Here is a 20,818-nt window from a genome sequence, read left to right on the forward strand (position 1 = left end):
TCATGACCATGCCATTTATTTAGCAATTGGGGAAAATACTTGGATAAAAGAATATCCTGTAAAAATATGGAAGTAAAGAGACAGAAACAATGACATTTTGCGGCTCTCTTCGTCGCGTTTTCCTCGTTCTGAGCAATTCCCCCTCAATGGGCTGAATAGTAAAACCGATGAGCCCAGTCTACCGCTGACGTCATCCACCTGTTGGGGACGCTCAAGCCCTATAATGGTAGGCATGGCTAACCGGCAGATTAAAAGACTAATTTCTCGTCATCTGCGCTTTGCTAAATTGTTGTATACAGTCGAATCGTCTCAAAATATGATTCTAATTCACATAATAATGCCATTTAAGACTTTTTTTCTGGTGTCATATGCTCTTTAAGTTAACACATTAATTTGACCAAAAATACCAAGAAAATAACAACATTTGCCTGTAACATCTACATTATTATTGAAATAAGTTCATCACAGCCCTCGTTTGTCATTTTCTTTCTCAAAACAAGCTTAAGCAATTTAGGTTTGCAGCAATAATATTACTTTACTGGCATTTCCAGTCATTCCAATGGATTTGACATACGAGCGTATTGCATTGCAAGTAGCTCTGCATCTATCAATTATTTTAGGAGTCGATTAATGGATGAACTAGTTAGTTCGAATAATCGAGTAATCAGGTAAGGAACATAAAATTAAAATACCTGAGCTGAGCCGCAAACAAAAAAAAAAAACACATGAGGACAACAAAAGAAGAATGGGCTAACTTACATTGCAAATTTCAGCAAGCTTAAATGTTCTAAAATGCTAAAAAAAAAAAAAAAAAGAAATTACAATGCTCTTAATAAAAGGGTTCAAACATATTCACACTAAAAATGGCAAAATATACCAATAAAATAAATTACGAATGCATTAAAAAAACATTAGCTCAAACAAAAACTTAGCTTATATTGGTCTTAACAGGGAGAAGTTGGTTTCAGCCATGTGAAAGGAGTTTTTCATATTCACTGTTGCAACTAGAGGGCAGTGTATCCACCCAAGTCAATGAAACTAAATGCAAACACTTTCAAAACAAACCATTACAACAACACTTTAATTAAATAGTTGAAGCAGCAAAATTTAATTCGAATCATTTTTCTAATCGAATTATTTGAGTTAATCGATTAATTGTTGCAGCACTAAGTGCAGGCATTGGTTGTCATTGATCAGATAGCAGTTTTATTGCTTTGTCACCATCTTCAGGATGCATCACTCTCAAGTAAAACTAGATCAGTGGTTCTTAACCTGGGTTCGATCGAACCTGAGGGGTTCGGTTAGTAAGTCTAAGGGGTTTGGCAAAAGGGCCCGATTGCTGTACGCTGACTATGTTAGATGAGGTTTTTGACTGGCTTGCCTCCAATTTACAGGCTTTATTCCAATATCTTTCAACTGTTTTTCCTCCATTTGATGGGAGGAGAAACTGTTTTGCTCGGTGGAAGGTCGACTCGCAGTAGGCGTGAGGAAGTATAGCAGACTGATGGGGAGCATGGACTCAAATTTTGACTCGATTAAAAACATGCTCTCAAAATGAGAAGAGAATTGAATGGGAATCCGCTTAGATATTAGCTGAGATTAGACATGTGCCAATTACCCTTTTCAAGGTATACCGTGGTATGAAAACGTCAAGGTTCAAAAACAGCAAAAAAAATTCGTCATACCGTCCCTAAGGTATTAGCTATTTTCTATGTCCCAAAAATGCATGGAGAAATACCTCACTTGCAGCTGTAAGGCTCAACTCTCCCTCAACGGTTGTTGCTCAGTGTCAGTGATTCAGCTGTTGCTATACGATGGCCCGAGGAGGTGAAACTCCTGAACTTTTTCCCCCATCCAAGAAAACAAAATCGCTGGTATGGGAATGCTTCGGCTACAGGAAAATTACAGATGGCCGTGGCTTATAGGAGGAGGGCCAACCAACATATAAAACATGTTTGCGGAGGGTGGCTGCCGAGGAGAAAATACCTTCCAATATGATTTCGCATTTATACAAAATTAAAGGTTAGTAAACAGTACCGTCATGAAAGCTTCCCACCAGCGATGAGAGTTAACTCAAGCATTTTTAGTGTGTCTAGCGGTGGTAAAAAATGTGTTTTTTTTCCTCTCTGGAAACTGTGTTAAGAAAGAGTGTGTGTGTGTGTATAACGTAAACATGATACGAGTGATACACGTTTTTTATGGAAAATAATTTAATATTTTTGGTCGTATGGTAATAATGTTGAGCTGTTGCTGTGGGTTTAGGCCAGTGCTTCTCAATTATTTTCTGTTATGCCCCACCCCCCCCAGGAGGACGTAAATGTTCCGCCCCCCCAACTCTCTGGCACCACTGTAAATATACTGTAGTATCATTTGTATATAAAATTCTTATTATTATAAGTACTCTGCATAACATTGTTATTTTTAATATTAAAGAGAAAAGTAATATAGATCAACTTACAATAAAGTGTAAAAAAAAAAAAAAAAAAAAAAAACATCATTCTGTAAAAATACACTCGATACATTTTTTGACCATTAAATGAAATCAATAAATAATATTAAATTCAAATTGATTAGCAACATCAAGCATGAAGACAATATGTCAAACAATTGGACCGGAAAAACAAAACTTAATAGAACAAAAACGACATGGGAGTTGGCAAAGGGACAGTTTTTATTTTTGCTGCAGGCAGTATCAGCTCCTTTGCTATGGTGAGGGGTTATTTTGCACTGAGCAACTTGGTATGCCACCTTATATGATGCTAACCGTGCTCCGTGGTTTACTGATGTAACACTGAGAAAGCGGGAGGATTGCTGGCAATATTTGGCACTCGCTGAAAAAAAAAAATAATTCCTGCTGTCCGCTGCGAACATTTATGGACAAAGTAGACAGACTGGTCTTTCCTCGTCTCCCACTGTACTAAAAGACAAAGCCAAAAGCTAAATGCTACATATGCTTCGTCATATTGACTTGGCTTAGCTATGCATATCTTCAGTGCTCTTTGCTGTGTGCTCTTGTTTGGTTCAAAAGTACTGCACACACGCTGAAAATGAGCGCGGCACTGCCGCCCACTGAGTGGATGTGCAATTACACTTTCTTTTAGTACGACAAAAAAGTCTGTTCCCAAAGGTCACATGCGCCACCCCCAGCATCGCTCTGCGCCCCCCCCCCCCCCCCCCGGGGGGGCCCGCCCTACTATATGAGAAGTACTGGTTTAGGCTCACCAAAAGGACTGCATTTATTTTAATTTTATTTAGAATTATTTGTTGTTTTTTATTTATTTTAATTTAACATTCTACATATGTTCCAATTTGCTAATATGTTTTGAAAAATAAAAATCCTATTCAATGGATTTTTTTAAAAACCCAGATATCTCAAAGTAACACATTTTAGAGCTGTAATTGCAATACCGTGATATCGTGAAATTTTGTGTTAAGGTTATCATACCGGCACATGCCTTGCTGAGATATACAGTATTGGTTTTGAATTATTATTATATTTTTTTTTAATTACCAGGTTCCATGAGTGCATATCAGAAACTCGAGGGGTTCTGTGCTTTTAGCAAGGTTAAGAACCACTGAAACTTGATGTTCTTCACTCAAGAAAACAAGTACAATGTTTAAAAAATACTTTTCGTTACCAAAGATTTAGACGTATTTCACTATGACTTCAAAAAATATGACTAAGTAGATATTTATATCCTAGACTAAGCCACCCAAACCCAAACAGGAAAGAGAAAAAAAGGTTGATGTGGCTTCCACATCTGGGATGTTGGTTAAGAATTCCTCCACAGGCTGAGGTTCCGTGAGGGCCTGCATATTAGGGAAGGACTAAGCCTAAGCAAGGGTGAAAAATGCGCTACTTTATGTTCCTTACAGTGTTTTAAACCCAAAAAGAATTTTAAGTTAACAAATGTTATATGGGGGGAAACGCGATTCTCCCTCTCCGTGTGTCCAGACGGTTCCTCGTGGTCCACTTGGATGCCCCACGTGTTTTCCCTAACCGAAAATTCTACAAAATCAGTTTCTATTGACAAACTGAGTAATACAAGCAAGAACAATTCAATATCTACGTTGAGAGGATTGATATTGCAAAATAAAGTGTTTGCGCCTTTCAACCACATTTTATGCCACAGACTCACACAACATTCATCTAAACTTTATTTTAACGAACAAACGTGTAAATGTGATCCTAAGAAAACAATAGGAGGTTGACACGAGTTTTAAAAATGAACAAATAGTGTTTAAAAAAAAAAAAGCGTTTGTTAGGTGGGTTGCCAGATATACAGCGCGTAGCTTCTTGCACGAAAGCTCAACAGGATTAAACCAAAAAAAGAGCGGTTTAATGCTCGTACGGAGATAAAAACTCGCCTTTTGATCACGTTAAGTATTACCTGGCTGAAAAGTTTGTGCTAAACCCGCCACTATCGATACGAAGATGCTGTTTTTCTTCGCCAAGTAGTAAGACAAATACCTTGTGATTCCGATGCTGCTGTTTCGCCGGACTGACTTTCTTCTTTTAAAAAAAAAATGTCCCCACAAAAAAAAAAAAACGTACAGAGGAGTCCCCGCTCAACCCATTCGTTGTCTTCACTTCTCGGTATGAAGGTGCTCGTATCCTTGTGCGGCGTCGTGTGGTTTTGTGTGTGCTCTCTGCTGGACACGGCGGGATTCAGACAAAGAGTGGAGGCTGTGGGTGTCCCCCTCCTTTTCTCCTCCTTCAGCACCCCACCCCCTTCGTCTGCTGCCTCACTGCTCCTGATGCAACACTAACCTCCTTTTTCCATAGTTTCCCCACATATTACCCATTGGTGAACAAAAAGGCTTTCAATGTAATCAACCGTTGTTGTCTATGCACCCCAGAAATTTAAATAAGCAATTTTTAAACCAAATTTGAAACTTTTAATTTCTCGAATCTCGCTGAGGCTAAGTCCTGACTTTCTTCCTTCCATCCAGGTAGCCACGTCCTCAAAATAATATAATTTTCATGCGTCGCGATGTTAAAATCTCATGCTTATCTCATTCTCTGCCTATGGCGGTGATAGACCAGTGTTTTTCAACCAGAGTGCCATGAGAGATCGTCAGGTGTGCCGCGAGAAATTATCCAATATATTAATTAATTAATTTTTACGTCGTCGGGCGGAGTTGCAGTAGGAAGTAAAAAGGTTTTGGTAGTGTGCAGATGAGCATGGTATTGCTCGTGTCGCGTTCAAGAACTGCTCGGATTTCTAACCATCAGCCAACTTGCTGTCCACGACAATGTGGACCAGAGCATGCCTACTGTATATCATTTGATTACACTCGTCAAGAGTCGATATACACGAAAGTGTCCTTTCCATTTTATCCATATGTGAGCAGTGTTATTAATCTTACTTTAAAAAAGTAATTAATTAAGTTACAAATTACTTCTCCCAAAAAGTAATTGCATTAGTAACTGAGTTACCTAAATGTAAGAGTAATTAGTTACCTGGCAAAGTAACTGGTGCTAATTTTCATGTTTTTTTTTCTCCCAAAAAAACACACGCAAAAAAAAAAAAAAAAAAAAACAGGTCACACAATGTGAAGTTTAAAGGGTTTTTGGGACAATTGGCCCTAGCCCAATTCTTTACCCTAAACTTAACTAGACACAGGGGTATTGCGGATATTGCGATAACTAGATAGTAATATTTGCTATGTGTGGAAGTCATTTAATGTTGTGAATCAACCGTTAAAGTTGTTAAAATTGCTCCCGTTATTGCATTAGTTCACTTCTGTCTATTTTCGACATGTGTAAGTAGGCCTGTCGCGATAACAAATTTTAGTGTGCGATAATTATTCTCATAAATTATTGCGATATGCGATATTATTGCACCCCCCCAATTTTTTTTAACCAATTTACAATAACACAGTGAGAATACAGTATATATTAATAGATCAAGTACACCCATTTAAATGCGATAAATATTTACTCTTAAATTCAAAAATACTTTTTAAGAAATCACAACTAAAAACAATAGACCATGCCTTGTATGTAAAAAACAACAATATTGATACCGCACAGAAACACAGAATAAATAAAATGTGTTTTAAAAAAAAAAAATGCACTTAACTTAAGCATTTAGGCAAATGAAACACAGAATAAATAAAATGTGTTTAAAAAAAAAAATGCACTTAACTTAAGCATTTAGGCAAATGAAAACTTTTCCCATCATAGCTTCTGCAACGGTGTTCCTTAGGGATGCAAAGATAAAGTCAAGTCACGGTTCGGTACGCTTTTTGATACGGGTGACACGACTTTTGATCCGATTCAATACATTTGATGCTCTTTAAAAAAAAATAACAATTATATTTTTTGTTTCGTTTTTTTTTGTTTTTGTTTGGGGTATTTTTTTTTTTTTTTTTTCCATCAAATAAACATGCATTTTAGTGCATAATATTTATGTGCTTACTTCCTACTGATCTGAAAAAAAATTGTATATAAGTGCTGAGAACAATCTTTACTGTTTGTAAAGTGAGGAAGGGCACACTGTTGATTGCTATAGCTCTCTTAGCAGCTAGGTTTACTACATGAGCAAGACATCCTATTTGTGGTCCGAATCCATCTGTGTCACGTACTGAATTAACAATATTTGCAACATAATCTATAGTCACTGGTATGGATTGATTTGGCCTTCTTAACTTCCATTCAGTCATGATAGTTTAGAATTCATCGATGTAGTATATGGACTACGTGTCCCATGATCAGTCTGGGCTCACGTAGCCAATGGCATGGGATGTAGCAGATCCAGTTTGCCATTTCATGATATCTAGTGTGTGCGCGCATTAAAAAAGTCTGCTCATTACTAAACAACACCAGCATATGACAAGCGACTTTCATAAACAGGACGAGTTTGAAGCACAGCGCTCCTAATTTCATTCAGCTGTTCGTTGTCAAAGCGAGGTTGTTCGTCGCAGCCAAGTCGGTAACAATGTTTTGGCGGACTTCGTTGTAAATATCCGGCGTTGTGCCGAAAAATTAGCCGCCCCGCGTGAAATGTCACTCCTGACGGGAGCGCCCACACGTCAACAACACCGGCGCGCCGTAGATGGTCCACAGTCAATCTGGAGCACTGACGCAGCCAGTATACGTTGAACAATAGGATATAATAGGAAGGATTGGCTCCGGCGCTAGCTATTGCCAGACCTGGAAGGAAGATGCATTTTGCGCAGTTGGTAACGAGTAATCCGAACTTTTAACAGCACGTCTGCCGCACGCGCACATGCACGCGAGGCGATAAATCGCAGCGAAAAAATGACCGCCTTCATTTTTATTTATCGCGCGATAAATGGAATTATTGCATATTGCGACAGGCTTATGTGTAAGTTTTAAAACGGTTTCATCCTTTAAAGATAGATTTAAGTTACGTTTTGCCAATTTATGAGTATTTTAGATAAAAAGTTTCTTAGGTACGCCAGGAAGGTTCTCTACAACAGAGCCTTCTTGAGAAGTCTACTGCTTTAAGATGGCGGCTGTTTACTAACGCATCTAGTTCTTTATCATACTTGTTGCTAATGCCGCCGTGTCTGTCATTTGCATCGAGTTCTGTATATATGTGATATCTACCGAAGCATCATGTGGGCGTAGTTTGTAGGCTATCGGCTACAGTCAGGTATTTTTGGAGCCACCTAGCATAGAAGCATCACGTTTGCAACGGCGTCACACTTAGCCATTAGTAACGCCGTTATATTCTAACGCCATTATTAACAACACTGTATGTGACGACCGTGAATTCTCCACGTTTTATTCCAACACACTGTCAAGGACAGCAAGGTGGCTGATGGCTAGAATTTCGAGCAGTTCTTGAACGCAACATGAGAAGCTATGGTGCCAAGCAAGTTTAAACGTAATCTCCAAACGAAAAACTCGCCACTTCAAAACAAGTCGATGGACTATTTTCTTCACCTTTGTGAAAACATAGAAAAACAGGCAAGTTTTTTGAGAAAGATAACAAAGTAAATGAGAAAGCCCTCAAAGTCTTGTTGCTGAACTTGTTGCTAAATCCAAAAAGTCCCACACTGTGGCAAAGACAAAACTATCTGCCTGCAAACCATTGCCTGCAAGATGCTCGGCCCTGATGCGGTAAATACTTTGCTTAAATCCCCGTCCGATCATTCTTAGCTGTTGATGAAGATTACTGCCAGGATATCAGTTTTGTGTTCATTTAAACAGGCTCAAGTTTCATACATAGTAAGTATAAATATTGATATTGATGCTGGATGAGGCCTTCGTTACCACAGCAACCTGTCAGGTGTGTAAATAATGTGGCCCAGTCTGAACATTTTGGACACTTGCTAAAAATAAAATGAACAGTCAGCCCTGACTATCAGATTTGAGGAGGAATCCGATTGGAATCAGATATTCCTGCAGTGTGAACGCAGCCTAAAGGATTCTACTGCTTATTTGAATTGAAGCCGTTCTCTAAAACAGGTTTTCGGAAGGTAAACATAACACAACAAAACACGTAAGTTCCAAGTGGACTTATCTTAGAGATTGACTTTTTTGGGAACTGTTTGTCACGTTACTACTCACGGCATTGTGTTCTGAAGCGACATCCAGACCCAATACAGACACGAGTGCAAAAGTAGTGCTTTAGCCGTCAACATTTACCTTTCATAGGCTACTTATTGATTTCTCAGCCCTATACTCGTATATTTAAAACAAATTCAACAAAAACAAGCTTTTATCAATGACAGAAGTAGGAGTGGGAACCTCTTGGTGCCTAACCATACGATATGATTTGCGATACAAAACTCACGATATTGACGATCTGACGATATGGCGATACAACGATTATCGATACATTGGTCAGGAAATCATTCTAGGATATTCTAGAAACAACTAATGAACAGAAAAACAAGCCTCTGCTGTGAATTGGAATGAGTTTATCACTAGTAGATGTCCAATCCATTTGAACTGGGAGGGTGGCAGCGAATGAACGAATGTTCATTCGCTGCCATCCCTCCCTCTTCAAACGGATTGAACGTCTATGGCCGTCAGTGACAGCCAATGCCAGGCAATGAGGTAATTTTGGGCCACTTGATTTTCAGTTACTTCCTGTTGATTTTGGGGTAATTTATGGGTCACTTCCTGTTTATTTTGAGTTACAGATCAGGAAGTGACCTGAGAATCACCCAAATGAATAAGCAGTGACTCAAAGTCAACAGGAAATGACCTGTAAATGCCCTGAAAATCGGAAAGAATAACTGTAAATGCTCTGGTTTCGAATGAACAAACGTTCCCAGTCTAAATGGATTGGGCGTCGAGCACCATCAATGCAGCCTAAGAATTACCTGAGACACAATTATGGTGGAAGATTTTGGTAGCAACTCATTGGTTCCTTTTTTTTTTTTTTTTTTTGTAAACAGTGACAGCTATTTAAAATGATATCTCGATTCTTGTCAGGAGCATATCGATAACCTTTAGGATACAAAGTATCACAATATATGACTTATTCTGTCTGCGTAGGAAACACTGAGCTGTTTGAGGGTCAAACGTGGGTTACTGTAGGTGTCGCTACCTTTACGGCGAGCACCCCCGTGCTGTAAATCCAGCTGGAAGTCGGACATTTTGATTAATGCAGCCAAATTGGGATGGGCAGGTTCACACAAATGGAAGCAGGTATCCTCGACAGGAGCATTCTGTCATCGCTTTATTATCATTCCATCCAGATAATGTTCTTGTTCATGTGGCAAACCAACCAATTACCAATAATCAATCAATAAACAAACTTTTGAATTGTTTTTTTTTGTCCTCTTCAGATACCTTTCTGAAAGAAATTGAACCCCATTACTGTTAGAGCAAATGACCCATACTCTACATTCCTTTCCCGTATCTGTTCCTTTAATGGGCCAATCAGGCATAACACGTCGCAAATTCATTTGTGAAGCACAACAGAGTTTGCGGCACTTCAGCGGCGGGATTTATGCCCCACATTACGATGTGACGTTGCTCAGACCGTGAATCACAAGTTCGGTGGAGGCCTGAGCTCAGCACTCTAAGGAATATAAAAGTGGCAACCCCACCCCCCTTCATTCTGCACAATAGCCTAACGTACAGCCTTAAACTGCACTCCATCAAAAAGTGAGCGTCCCTTTAAACACTGCACTTCTTTCCTAGGGATGACTCGGCACTTTCTCCAGAGATTCGGAAGAAGACGAATGAGGTTAAAGAGGCGTGTGGTCGGAGTCAGGGAATCCTTCAGAGTGACTCATCTCCATGATTGTCAAACAATGGCAGTTTTTCTTGATTTACTCATATATTCATACATATTCTGGCAAGGTTCACCAGGCTATCTTGGAGCATATAAAAAGCTGCAGATATTGTTTAATAGCCGGTTGCATAGCAGGGGTCAGCGGAGGAATGCAATGCCCTTCCCCCTGGTTCGGGAGTAGCGTGCCTCTATTGTCAACCGCAGGGCAAGCTTTTATTCATCGGATGTAATCCAGGGTGCAGAAGAAAAGAGTCTGTAGATGGATCATCTGGATGCTCAACTGGGCTGCCTGCCTTGTGGCTTCATAAAGCACATGTCAAAGATTCAAGAAGTGCTTACTTGTTGGTGTATTTTATTTATTGTAAATGAAGCAGGAATATGTACTAGTACAGTAGATTTCAAATTGTGCTTGGTCAACATCAGAGACTTGTCTTGTCCACAATTATAAAGGATTCCACTGTGCTGAGGATGATGTATAGCCTCTGTTCCCCCAAGCCTATTTTTCTCTCTGTATTGAGGGTGCTTTGGCAACAAAATTGGAAAAAAATGGCAATGCTGTCCTATGGTTCGTGAAGTTTCAAGTTAAGTAATATTGTTTTCATCCAAAATAATGTATGGGTTGTGAAGTCTTACAAATGAGGGAAAAATACAAGCCCAAAAATGTCATTGATTGACAGTGTTTTGGTGGACATTCCTTTCATAACAGGACACATGGAAAAGTCACAAACACCCTCGGCTAAAACTGAATAGGGAGTCGGACATTTCCGTATTTAGTGCAGTAATTTCTGATGATTTTGAGGCCTTTTACTTTAGTAAAAGTCTTGAAGAAGAAAAACAAAAAACAGATCTAAGCAGCAGTTTCACAGATTAACACAAAATAGGGTAGTTCATAACTTGAGAGACAAGAGTTTGAAGGACCTTTGTCGGAAATTGAACAAGAGGTTGGCCATTTTGGTTTGAAGCAGCTATTTCGGGCAAATTACTTGGTTAGCTGTTTTTTCAGTAGGTTCAGAGATTTACTCGGAATTAGATGGTCACGTTAATCAAACTCTCAACAACCTACCCCCATACAAGAACAAGAAACCTGCAATCTTTGCTTGAAGCAGAGCAATACAGAGGAATATCAAGGCTTGATTTTGGACAAACACTGTAAACCTAACCCTAACCCTTTTTTTTTTTTTTTTTTGAGTTATTGCTGAGTGCTCCCAATGTATCAACTTAAATTTCTGAGACTTATTCCCTGCCAACACAGCCCAGGGGAAAACGCAAAGGGTGTAATTTTGGTTTTTAATAACTTGCATTTATGTAAGGTTGAACTGACATTCAGCAAAGACACACGTGCACACGTGACTGAGCGGAATGAATGTTGTTTTTTTATTACAGGTAGTCCTCGGGTTACAAACGAGTTCCATTCCTACGCTGGTGACGTAACCTCAATTTTTGCATAATTGGAATTAACCCTTAAATTCCCCTAAATACCCCCTAAATCTCAAAATAACTATCCAAAAACGTCACTGTACTGTCCTCGACAGGACGTTGGAGCTAAGTCTTAGCTAGACAGCAAGCTAAACTGTAATCTTTCCCCTCTCTTTCTCACTGGGCTACTTGACTTTTTCGTGGGAGCAAATGCGCTCCTCCAAATACGTTCTTCTTCGGGAATACGTGCGCTCTTACTCGCGTGCGGAAGTACTACCTGCTCTACGCTTCCTGCACCAAAATAAAAGCATGCATCACAAAACAAAAGTCAACATTATAATCAGATGCACATTTCGCCAAAGGGCAGAACAGTCATATTAATGAAATGAAGTAAAAATGAGATACTGTGGCGGACTCCGGCGTCGTAAAGTTAAAATCATTTAAGTTGGGTACGTCATAACCTAGGGATTGCCTGTATATTGACTTAACTGACGCATCCGTACAGACAGAAAATGGAGCCCTTTGTCTTAAACGCTTGTAAATCTGCTTTCACCTGTCAGGTTTGATTTTGGCTGAGCAAAACGCACGTGAATCAAATAAGGCAAACAATCTTATCTAATCATTGGAGCAACAAGTAAGGTGAGTTTCCTGCCAGCTGCAATTCTTGCTGTAATCAGATCCAAAATCTAGCGCAATAGAGTTCTACTGTTTTTTTTTTATTTGTTTAATTACTTTTAATTGCTTTTATTATGGCACTGCAACAGGAAACTAATTATAACCTTTCATTTTACCCCAAAAAATATTGTGCTGACAATCTATAAATTCTGTTATTTTCCAAGACCAAGGTATGTGGCCAACAACCATTTTTGCAGTCAAGTAACACGCCTCAAAATCATTCATTCTTATACGATGACACTTAGGCCCCGTTTACACGGTGACACTGGGACACCAACCCGCTATGATTGCGTTGTGGATTGCCCTTGCATTTTCAAAGTGACTGTGAAAACAGAAGCAAAAACACAAGCTTTTGATTCCGGACTCCAATGTGGAATGATTCGGTTGCGAGGCTTGCTACGCTGCTGTGCAAATAAAAACGCAGCAGACTGTCTTGTTCTGATGACATCACCACACTTTGCACACCATTTTGGGCATGCGCAGTCGCCACGAATGGCGATTCACTCCTTTCGACCCTGAATCCTGCTACATTTGGTGTCGTTTTTATGTTTTATAACATAAACTACACTGCTGGCCAAAAGTACTGTCACTCCTGCAATTCTGTCAGATAATGCTCAATTTCTCCCAGAAAATGACTGCAATTACAAATGCTTTGGTAGTAATATCTTCATTTATTTTGCTTGCAATGAAAAAGCACAAAAGAGAATGGGGGAAAAAAATTAAATCATTATCATTTTACAGAAAAACTCAAAAATGGGCCGGACAAAAGTATTGGCACAATCTGAAAAATCATGTGAAGCTCCTCTAATTTGTGTTATTAAGAGAACCTGTTACTTACCTGTGGCACATAATAGGTGGTGGCAATAACTAAATCACACTTGCAGCCAGTTAAAATGGATTAAAGTTGACTCAATCTCTGCCCTGTGTCCTTGTGTGTACCACATTGAGCATGGAGAAAAGAAAGAAGACCAAAGAACTGTTTGAGGACTTCAGAAGCAAAATTGTGAAGAAGCATGGGCAATCTCAAGGCTCCAACTCCATCTCCAAAGACCTGGAAGTTCCTGTGTCTGTCGTGCGCAGTGTCATCAATAAGGGTAAAGCCCATGACACTGTGGCTAACCCCCCCCCCCCCCCCACATGTGGATGGAAAAGAAAAATTGACGAGAGATTTCAACGAAAGACTGTGCGGATGGTGGATAAAGAACCTCGACTAACATCCAAACAAGTTCAAGCTGTCCTGCAGTCCGAGGGTACAACAGTATAAACCCATATATCCATCGCCGTCTGAATGAAAAGGGACTCTATGGTAGGATACCCAGGAAGACCCCACTTCTGACCCAGAGACCTAAAAAGCCAGGCTGGAGTTTGGCAAAACTTACCTGAGAAATTCAAAAACGTTTTGGAACAATGTTCTTTGGTCAGATGAGACAAAGGTAGAGCTTTTTGGGAAAAGGCATCAACACAGAATTTACAGGGAAAAAAACGAGGCCTTCAAAGAAAAGAACACGGTCCCTTCAGTCAGACATGGCGGAGGTTCCTTGACGTTTTGAGGTGGCTTTGCTGCCTCTGGCACTGGACTGCTTAACCGTGTGCATTGTATTATGAAGTCTGAAGACGACCAACAAATTTCTCAGCATAATGTAGGGCCCAGTGTGAGAAAGTTGGGTCTCCCTCAGAGGTTATGGCTCTTCTAGCAGGACAATGACCCAAAACACACTTCAAAAAGCACTAGAAAATGGTTTGAGAGAAAGCACTCGAGTCTTCTAAAGTGGCCAGCAATTAGTCCGGACCCGAATTCCATTAAACACCTGTGGAGAGTTTTGAAAATGGCAGTTTGGAGAAGGCACCCTTTAAATCTCAGAGACCTAGAGCAGTTGGCCAAAGAAGAATGGTCTAAAATTCCAGCAGAGCGTTCTAAGAAACTCATTGATGGATACCGGAAGCGGTTGTTCGCAGTTATTTTTTCTAAAAGTTGTGCTACCAAGTATTAGGCTGAGGGTGCCAATACTTTTGTCCGGCCCATTTTTGGAGTTTTGTGTAAAATGATCATAATTTATATACTTTTTTCATTCTCTTTTGTGTTTATTTCATTGCAAGCAAAACAAATGAAGATATTACTACCAAAGCATTTGTAATTGCAATCATTTTATGGGAGAAATTGAGCATTATCTGACAGAATTGCAGGGGTGCCAATACTTCTGGCCAGCAGTGTACATGTCGTCCGTGGAGAAACAACAATATATGTGAAAATACTCAAACAATGAAGGAGGAAACACACAATAGTACGTAGGTTTGATCCCGCAAGACTTTTCAGAGACACACTCTTGGCGTCGACGAGCATGTCCGCTCGGTGCCTGGCGCTTGATGCTCGCTTAGCTGTGCTGCTTGGTCTTGGTGAGGCGCCGGGAGTCCTCTTCTCGTCCTTTAGCGTCACTTTCCTCTGTGGTTGCATTCACTGAATTCAACTTCCTCTTTTAATCTTTTCATCTCTTTTAAAGAGGTTGCTTTTAAGATAAAATGTCCACTTTTGAAAGCTGATGGCAAGCGGAGAGACAATGTTGAATGAATAAAATGATGAGGGGAAACACGTTATGAATGTCTACAGGGTATTTAGTGGCTCTTTCAGGAAAAACAGGAAACAGTTAAAGAGATGGCTTGAGTGTCAAGAGCTGAAAAAGACGAAAAAAACAAGCTGACCTAAGCATAGCCTTAGCTTTTTTATCGTCACCTTTTTCTTTTTCATTCTCCTGTTTCAACAAGCTATCCTTTACCACCAGCCCTGTCTTTCTTATATATTATATCCTCTGGTTGTCCTTTGTCTCTGACCGTTCTTGGGGGTAATTTATATTGTTAGTTTTGTGTAGAGATCGCAAATGCTACTCAGTGACAGCCAACGAAGACTTTTAATTTTTTCATTAATAACATATCTTAATTCTATAATTTATTTACACTTGCCCTTACTGAAGTTGTTTTTTTACAACAGAAAAGGTAACAGTAGCAGTCAGATACCATTTTAATTCTTTTCAGGTCATTCATTGTCAGACAGAAGCCGCACGGCACAACGTCACGCTAAAAAATAAGTTAAAGATTTCAAAATGGCTTAACTCTTTGTCCTCTGAAAGACCATGCCAACCCAACAAAATGCTTACTGCATATGAAATGTGAATGGATTCATCAAGGTGCCGTTAAAAGTCCGCGCAAGTTGATTCATTCTTCAAATTTTTTCCTCCGAGTTTTTGGTTTCAGGAAACGTATGAAGAAAACTTCCCTCATATGTCGTAATGTCTAGAGTCGTTTCTACAAGTTCCAAAAAAGCAATGTTCGGCATGTTCGTTTTTAAAAGATTACTGTAATTTCCCGAATATAACTCGCACCTTTTTTCCCCAAAATCAACTGGTAAACTCATGGTGCGCATTATAAACGGGTACATGGATGGAGACAGAAATATATATGTATTACATATATATATATAAACCGATTTTTTTTCATTGACACGGCCACGTTGTGTTGAAGAAACGTATGCGGCCACCCGTTGCCGACCATTACGGTACGTGACGTCACCGTTTTGTTTCGGTAATACTTCACTCTAATCGGCCGAATGATTTCGTCCGTGTTATATTCTGCCTTTTTCACTCTTCATAAAGCACAGAATTTAGTTTCTTGAACTCATTTGAGTCGACGTTTATTGCAGCTCCGCAATTCGGACCATAACAAATGTAAGGACACACACTTCCTGTGTCCGTCAACTATATCGGTCCCTCGGGAAACTCAAACCCAAATAACAATAGTTCCTTTTGTTACTCTCCTGCTGACAGCTATGAGCTCTCACGGATTTCCGACTTACGTTCTCACTTTCATTTTACCGTATCAATCCATGGAAGAAACATTTATTCATCATGAGGAAACGAGCAACTTATACAGCAGCCTTTATAAGAAAAGTCACATCTGTTTTGTTTTCTCCTAGATTCTGGTAAGTTGGAGAAGTTGTCAAATCATATTATTACCGTAAATATTGTCAGTTCACGTTAATGTTTTGAACTACCAATGTGCTATGCTTGAGCTGTGTTTCACCAGTCAGTAAAATGACATCTCTGTATCTGTACACAAGCTCTGTTTTCTTGTATTCTTCTATTTATTGGTGCTAAAATTAGGGTGCGCGTTATAAACGGGTACAATAATTTTCCCTAGATTTTACAAGTAAATTTGGGGTGCGCATTATACACGGGTGCGCCTTATATTCGGGAAATTACGGTACCTGAGAAAAGTAGCAGAAATTACACAGCTTCTATGCGAGGGCGGGTCTATAACCTTCCACTTCCGCTTTGCTTCCTCTTTACGATGCGACGTCACGGTCTAAAAATAGCATTCGTGCGGTACGCTATTGATGCTCAGTTGCGCTCTCACCACTTGGAAAATAACAAATAGAAGCATATGCTGTGGCGCTGCGTATATTTCCTGGAAGCTGCAACCAGGAGTGCTTGTGCATAACAGTGGCGATCCTGGAAGTGGTGACAGTTTTGGCAGGCAGAAATGTCATAGAAAAAAACTGATCACGCGCCTCTTTGACTGGGGGTACCACGCAGGTCACTTTTTGGGTTTTAATTTTCCTCTACGAATTTTATATACTTATGTTCGGTCGGCATTGAGTTCGGAAGGGCCAGCCCCGCAGCTGGCTCAACGGAGACAACGCGGGAGACGAGCTCTGTAAAACAACGTTCATATCCGCGTCATCTGCGATGGGAGGACCACAAATGGGCACTGAATTAAAGCATATTATTGCGATGTAGTGGAAAAGAAAAGAGGAGCAGGACTGCCACGTCGTGATTGTCCACCTCCATTGTTCACGATGCCGTCATGCCGCATTAAAAATGACGACGGCATAACGTCACTTCCTTAGTATCCGATTGTTGTACGGAGAGGGTAGTCCATATTAAACGACGTATAATATTACCCGCCTACATTATCGGTCTAACAACTAATCTGGAAAATGGGCATACTAGTGTAGCCGACATGCCGTGTAGTCCAACTAATTACATGATTAAGGCCATTACCCGTCCTAGTGTAGACGTAGCCCATAGCAAAGCAAAATTGAAGATGAGATCTTGTTCATGTCTCATTTACATCTCTGAGAAATGAATCAGCAATAATCGAGACCAGAGTGGTTTTCTCAGTTTTCTCAAATTTGTCTCATGAGAAGTAAGTCTCATAGTGAGCATTACATGAGAAGGTCTTGAGAATAGTTCTACTGGCACGATTTTTCAATAAAGTCTCACAGTTGTCTCCTTTCAAGATCTCACCAAGAGACAACTATAAGTACTTGTGACGATCTCAAATGTGTCTCAATTTTATCTCCTTACTTGTACCCCTTTCCCACTGGCCAAAAAACCCATGTCAACCCACTAACAATCGGCTTTTGGTGGCAGTGGGAAAGGTGCAGCGACCCACCTCGACCTGTGTCATTCAACCCGCCAAGCGACCTGTGTTAAAATCACCTCGGCTCTGATCGTCATGCAGTGTGAAAGCAAAACCCCGGGTCAACAGTCAACCCCCTAATCTACGTGGTGACGTAGGCTCTTACGTGATGCGTCATAACTCCTTTCAATTTCAAACCAAAATTCACGTCGCCTACGTTGCCTCAGCACAAGCAGAGTGTTGATCCTTTGCTGCATTTTGACCATTTTGAGGGCAGTAAAAAGCACGAAAACAGAGAACACAAACGGAAAGGAGGCTTCCATGTTGCTCTGCATTGTTTACTTCCTTGAACTGAATAAATTCGGTCGCACTTGTCGACGCGCACCATAGCGTGGTGACGTCACGTAACCTTATGCACGGCGGAGGAGGGGTGGGGGGTTGGACGGGTGAAAAAAAGAAAAAAAAGACACGGCTTTTTTTTTTGTCAATGGGATTGGTGCCAAATGCCAATTGCTAGTGGGTTGCATCGGCTTGGAAAAAATGCGCGTTGAGCCAGTAGTTTCAGTGGGAAAGGGGCATTGGAGTCTTGGATCTTAGTAATGTCACAGTAAAAGATATGGATGAGCAAAGTATTTTATTTCTTCAACTTGCCTCAAAGGTGCCTCTTCTACTGATCTCGCGGAGCAATCTTATATTGTGCCAGTCACAAATATTTCTCAATTTGATCTCCTTCCAGTCTGCAATTGCTCATTTTGGGTTTTCAAGATTCTTTCATTGTAAGAAAGAGTAGTGTCTGCTCTGACATGTCCAAGCACATCTTAATTCACCTCATGCCAAAATCCGAGAAAATATTATAACTAGTCAAATAATTAAATAACATCTGGTTCATTTGGTTCATCTTGTTCAATGTAAAAATTCGAGATGTGACCGAAAATTTGGCACCGAAAACTATCCGCCGCTACAAATGCATTATTGGTTTTTGGTTTCGAAGACCGAAAGTTTACCACAAAATAGTGTGAAGAACCTTAGTCCTCTTATTTTATGACGTAATCAAAACAGGCAACATGCTGGCTGACGATGTCTCGCTAAAACTACTGGCTCAAAGGCAACTTGTCTGCAATTTGGAAGTTTTTATTGAAATATCAAAGAAATATATATATGGCGGAAAACAAAGACAAGACTGAAAAAGCAGCTACTGCTCTTGCACTCTTCTTGAAAAGAAACTGCTATATTTTAAGCCAAAACAACTTTTGTGTTTGATAGAACAATATGTCTATATGCTGCCATAGCAGATTCATGGCGCACTACGCTTCCGAACTATTTTTAATTTGTCCGTTTTACCCTGAAAACCCCCGTTTACAGACGTCGCGCAAGCGCTTTTGTTTCAACCTAGCCATAAAAAGAAGGTAAGTAATTATATTTTTTATTCAAAATGTCTGTCATTTTAGCTTAGAATCATTAATTGATGTTTAATATTTATTAAAAAAAACACTTTAAAAAATCATTCACTCGCATATTTTAAATTTTTAAACAAATTACGTCACAATGAAAAATTTGGCATCTGTAAAAAAAGTCAAGGATATCTACCTCATAACTACCACTTAATTGTATTTTTTTTGTTACTGTCGCATTTCCCCCGACATGTTAGATGATAAATAATCGAGCCAAACAAAAAAAATTAAAAAATAACGTTTAAAAGGGTAACTATATGAAAAAGAAAATCTCAACCACTCCTTGTTTTCTGTGATTTCTGCATCGCGACCCTTGTTATATTACCATGTTTCACCCATAAAATAAAATAAAAAATCCAACTGTGGCCATTCAAAGCTGTGTCTTGACACTCAGTGATACATGCTACATGGAGTTTTTGGATCGAAACAAGGTAAGTACGCGATAATATCTCGTTAAAATCCTGGCGTCTTTAATTCTGCTCTCACGTGTTCTCGCCTCCAATTAGAGTTTTGCTGTTGAAAATTTTTTTTCTAAATGCCTTCTTGTGCTCCTTGCTCAAAATTTTTGTTCCCCCAGAAAAGTGAGATTTTAAGCTTTCCAATGGTGTATCACGCATGCATTTCGGACAATTTTGAAAGTTGGCCAAATTGGGGGTCTCAGAGCGGAACTTCAAGGTAACTGAGTGTTTTCCGCCATATATATTATTAAATGAACCAAAATATAATACATTTTCTTCATCGCCGCTACATGCACTTTCTGAAGTTGCTTTCCATTGATGTGCCGCATCACATCGAGCACAGTGCATCGAGCCCGTGCGTGGCTCAGTGGTAGAGAAGTCGATCCCCAACTCAGAGGTTGTGAGTTCACCTCTCTGTCCTGCTGAATGCATCTAAGGCTACGTTCATACTGCAGGTCTTAATGCACGATTCCAATTTTTTGTCATATCTGTTTTTTTGGCGTGCCCGTTCAGACTGCCTTTGTCCATTGAGACCATTCAAGTATTACGCATGCGCACTAATTCGCAGTCCGACAAGCGCTGAGCAAGATGACCCGCATGCGCAGAAGCATCAAAACAAATGACCACACATGCTGGCTGTCATCCGTCATTCCAGGGATATCATATTTTGCTTTTTAAAAAGAGGATACAAATAACAGACATAAATAATCCCAGTTTAGGTTTATATTCAAAGTATATGGATCAACAGCATGCACGCACTGTCACACACACATACGCGCAGTTTGGCCCGTCTCTTGGCCGTGTAAGCAATGTTGAAATATTGCAGACAGACAGAAGAGCAGACAGAAAACCGATCATTCTCAGGCTTATCCTCAACCCATTTTTATTTTTTTTATGACTGTTGTCAAGTCCGACTCTTCCTAAAAAGCCGTGTTCAAGGCAAGCTAGGTGCTAATAACGCACAACTGCACTGCTACCGTGGCGTCTCTCTCGCTTTTTGATGACGTAATTGCTGCATGAATTCCGATTTGAGAGACTGGACAGTACAGACCGCCGTGACAGTCTGTAAAAATGTGGGCCAGATTGGATTCGAACTACATATGAAAGTGACCCCGATCGGATTTGAAATGGTGCAGTTCTATGCGACTTGTCACGTTCAGACCGTCAAGTTAATGCCTCA

General features: G+C 39.9%; 2 protein-coding genes across 4 annotated transcripts in view; one reads left to right on the forward strand and one right to left on the reverse strand.

The window, feature by feature from the left end:
- Positions 1-20,818, forward strand: part of faima (Fas apoptotic inhibitory molecule a) — a 98,850-nt gene that overhangs the window by 21,038 nt on the left and 56,994 nt on the right. The gene's annotated exons all lie outside the window — the stretch shown is intronic.
- LOC130927201 (gap junction gamma-1 protein-like) overlaps positions 1-20,818 on the reverse strand; it is a 70,373-nt gene that overhangs the window by 8,802 nt on the left and 40,753 nt on the right. Inside the window, exon 1 of one of the 3 annotated variants that reach the window (XM_057852854.1) lies at positions 4,472-4,717. The exons of the other annotated variants lie outside the window; for them this stretch is intronic. The gene's annotated coding sequence lies outside the window, so the exon portion shown is untranslated. Of the gene's footprint in view, positions 1-4,471; positions 4,718-20,818 lie in introns of those variants that run through there. 3 annotated transcript variants of the gene reach the window in all.

Source organism: Corythoichthys intestinalis, chromosome 12, assembly GCF_030265065.1.
Source record: "Corythoichthys intestinalis isolate RoL2023-P3 chromosome 12, ASM3026506v1, whole genome shotgun sequence".
Taxonomy (NCBI): domain Eukaryota; kingdom Metazoa; phylum Chordata; class Actinopteri; order Syngnathiformes; family Syngnathidae; genus Corythoichthys; species Corythoichthys intestinalis.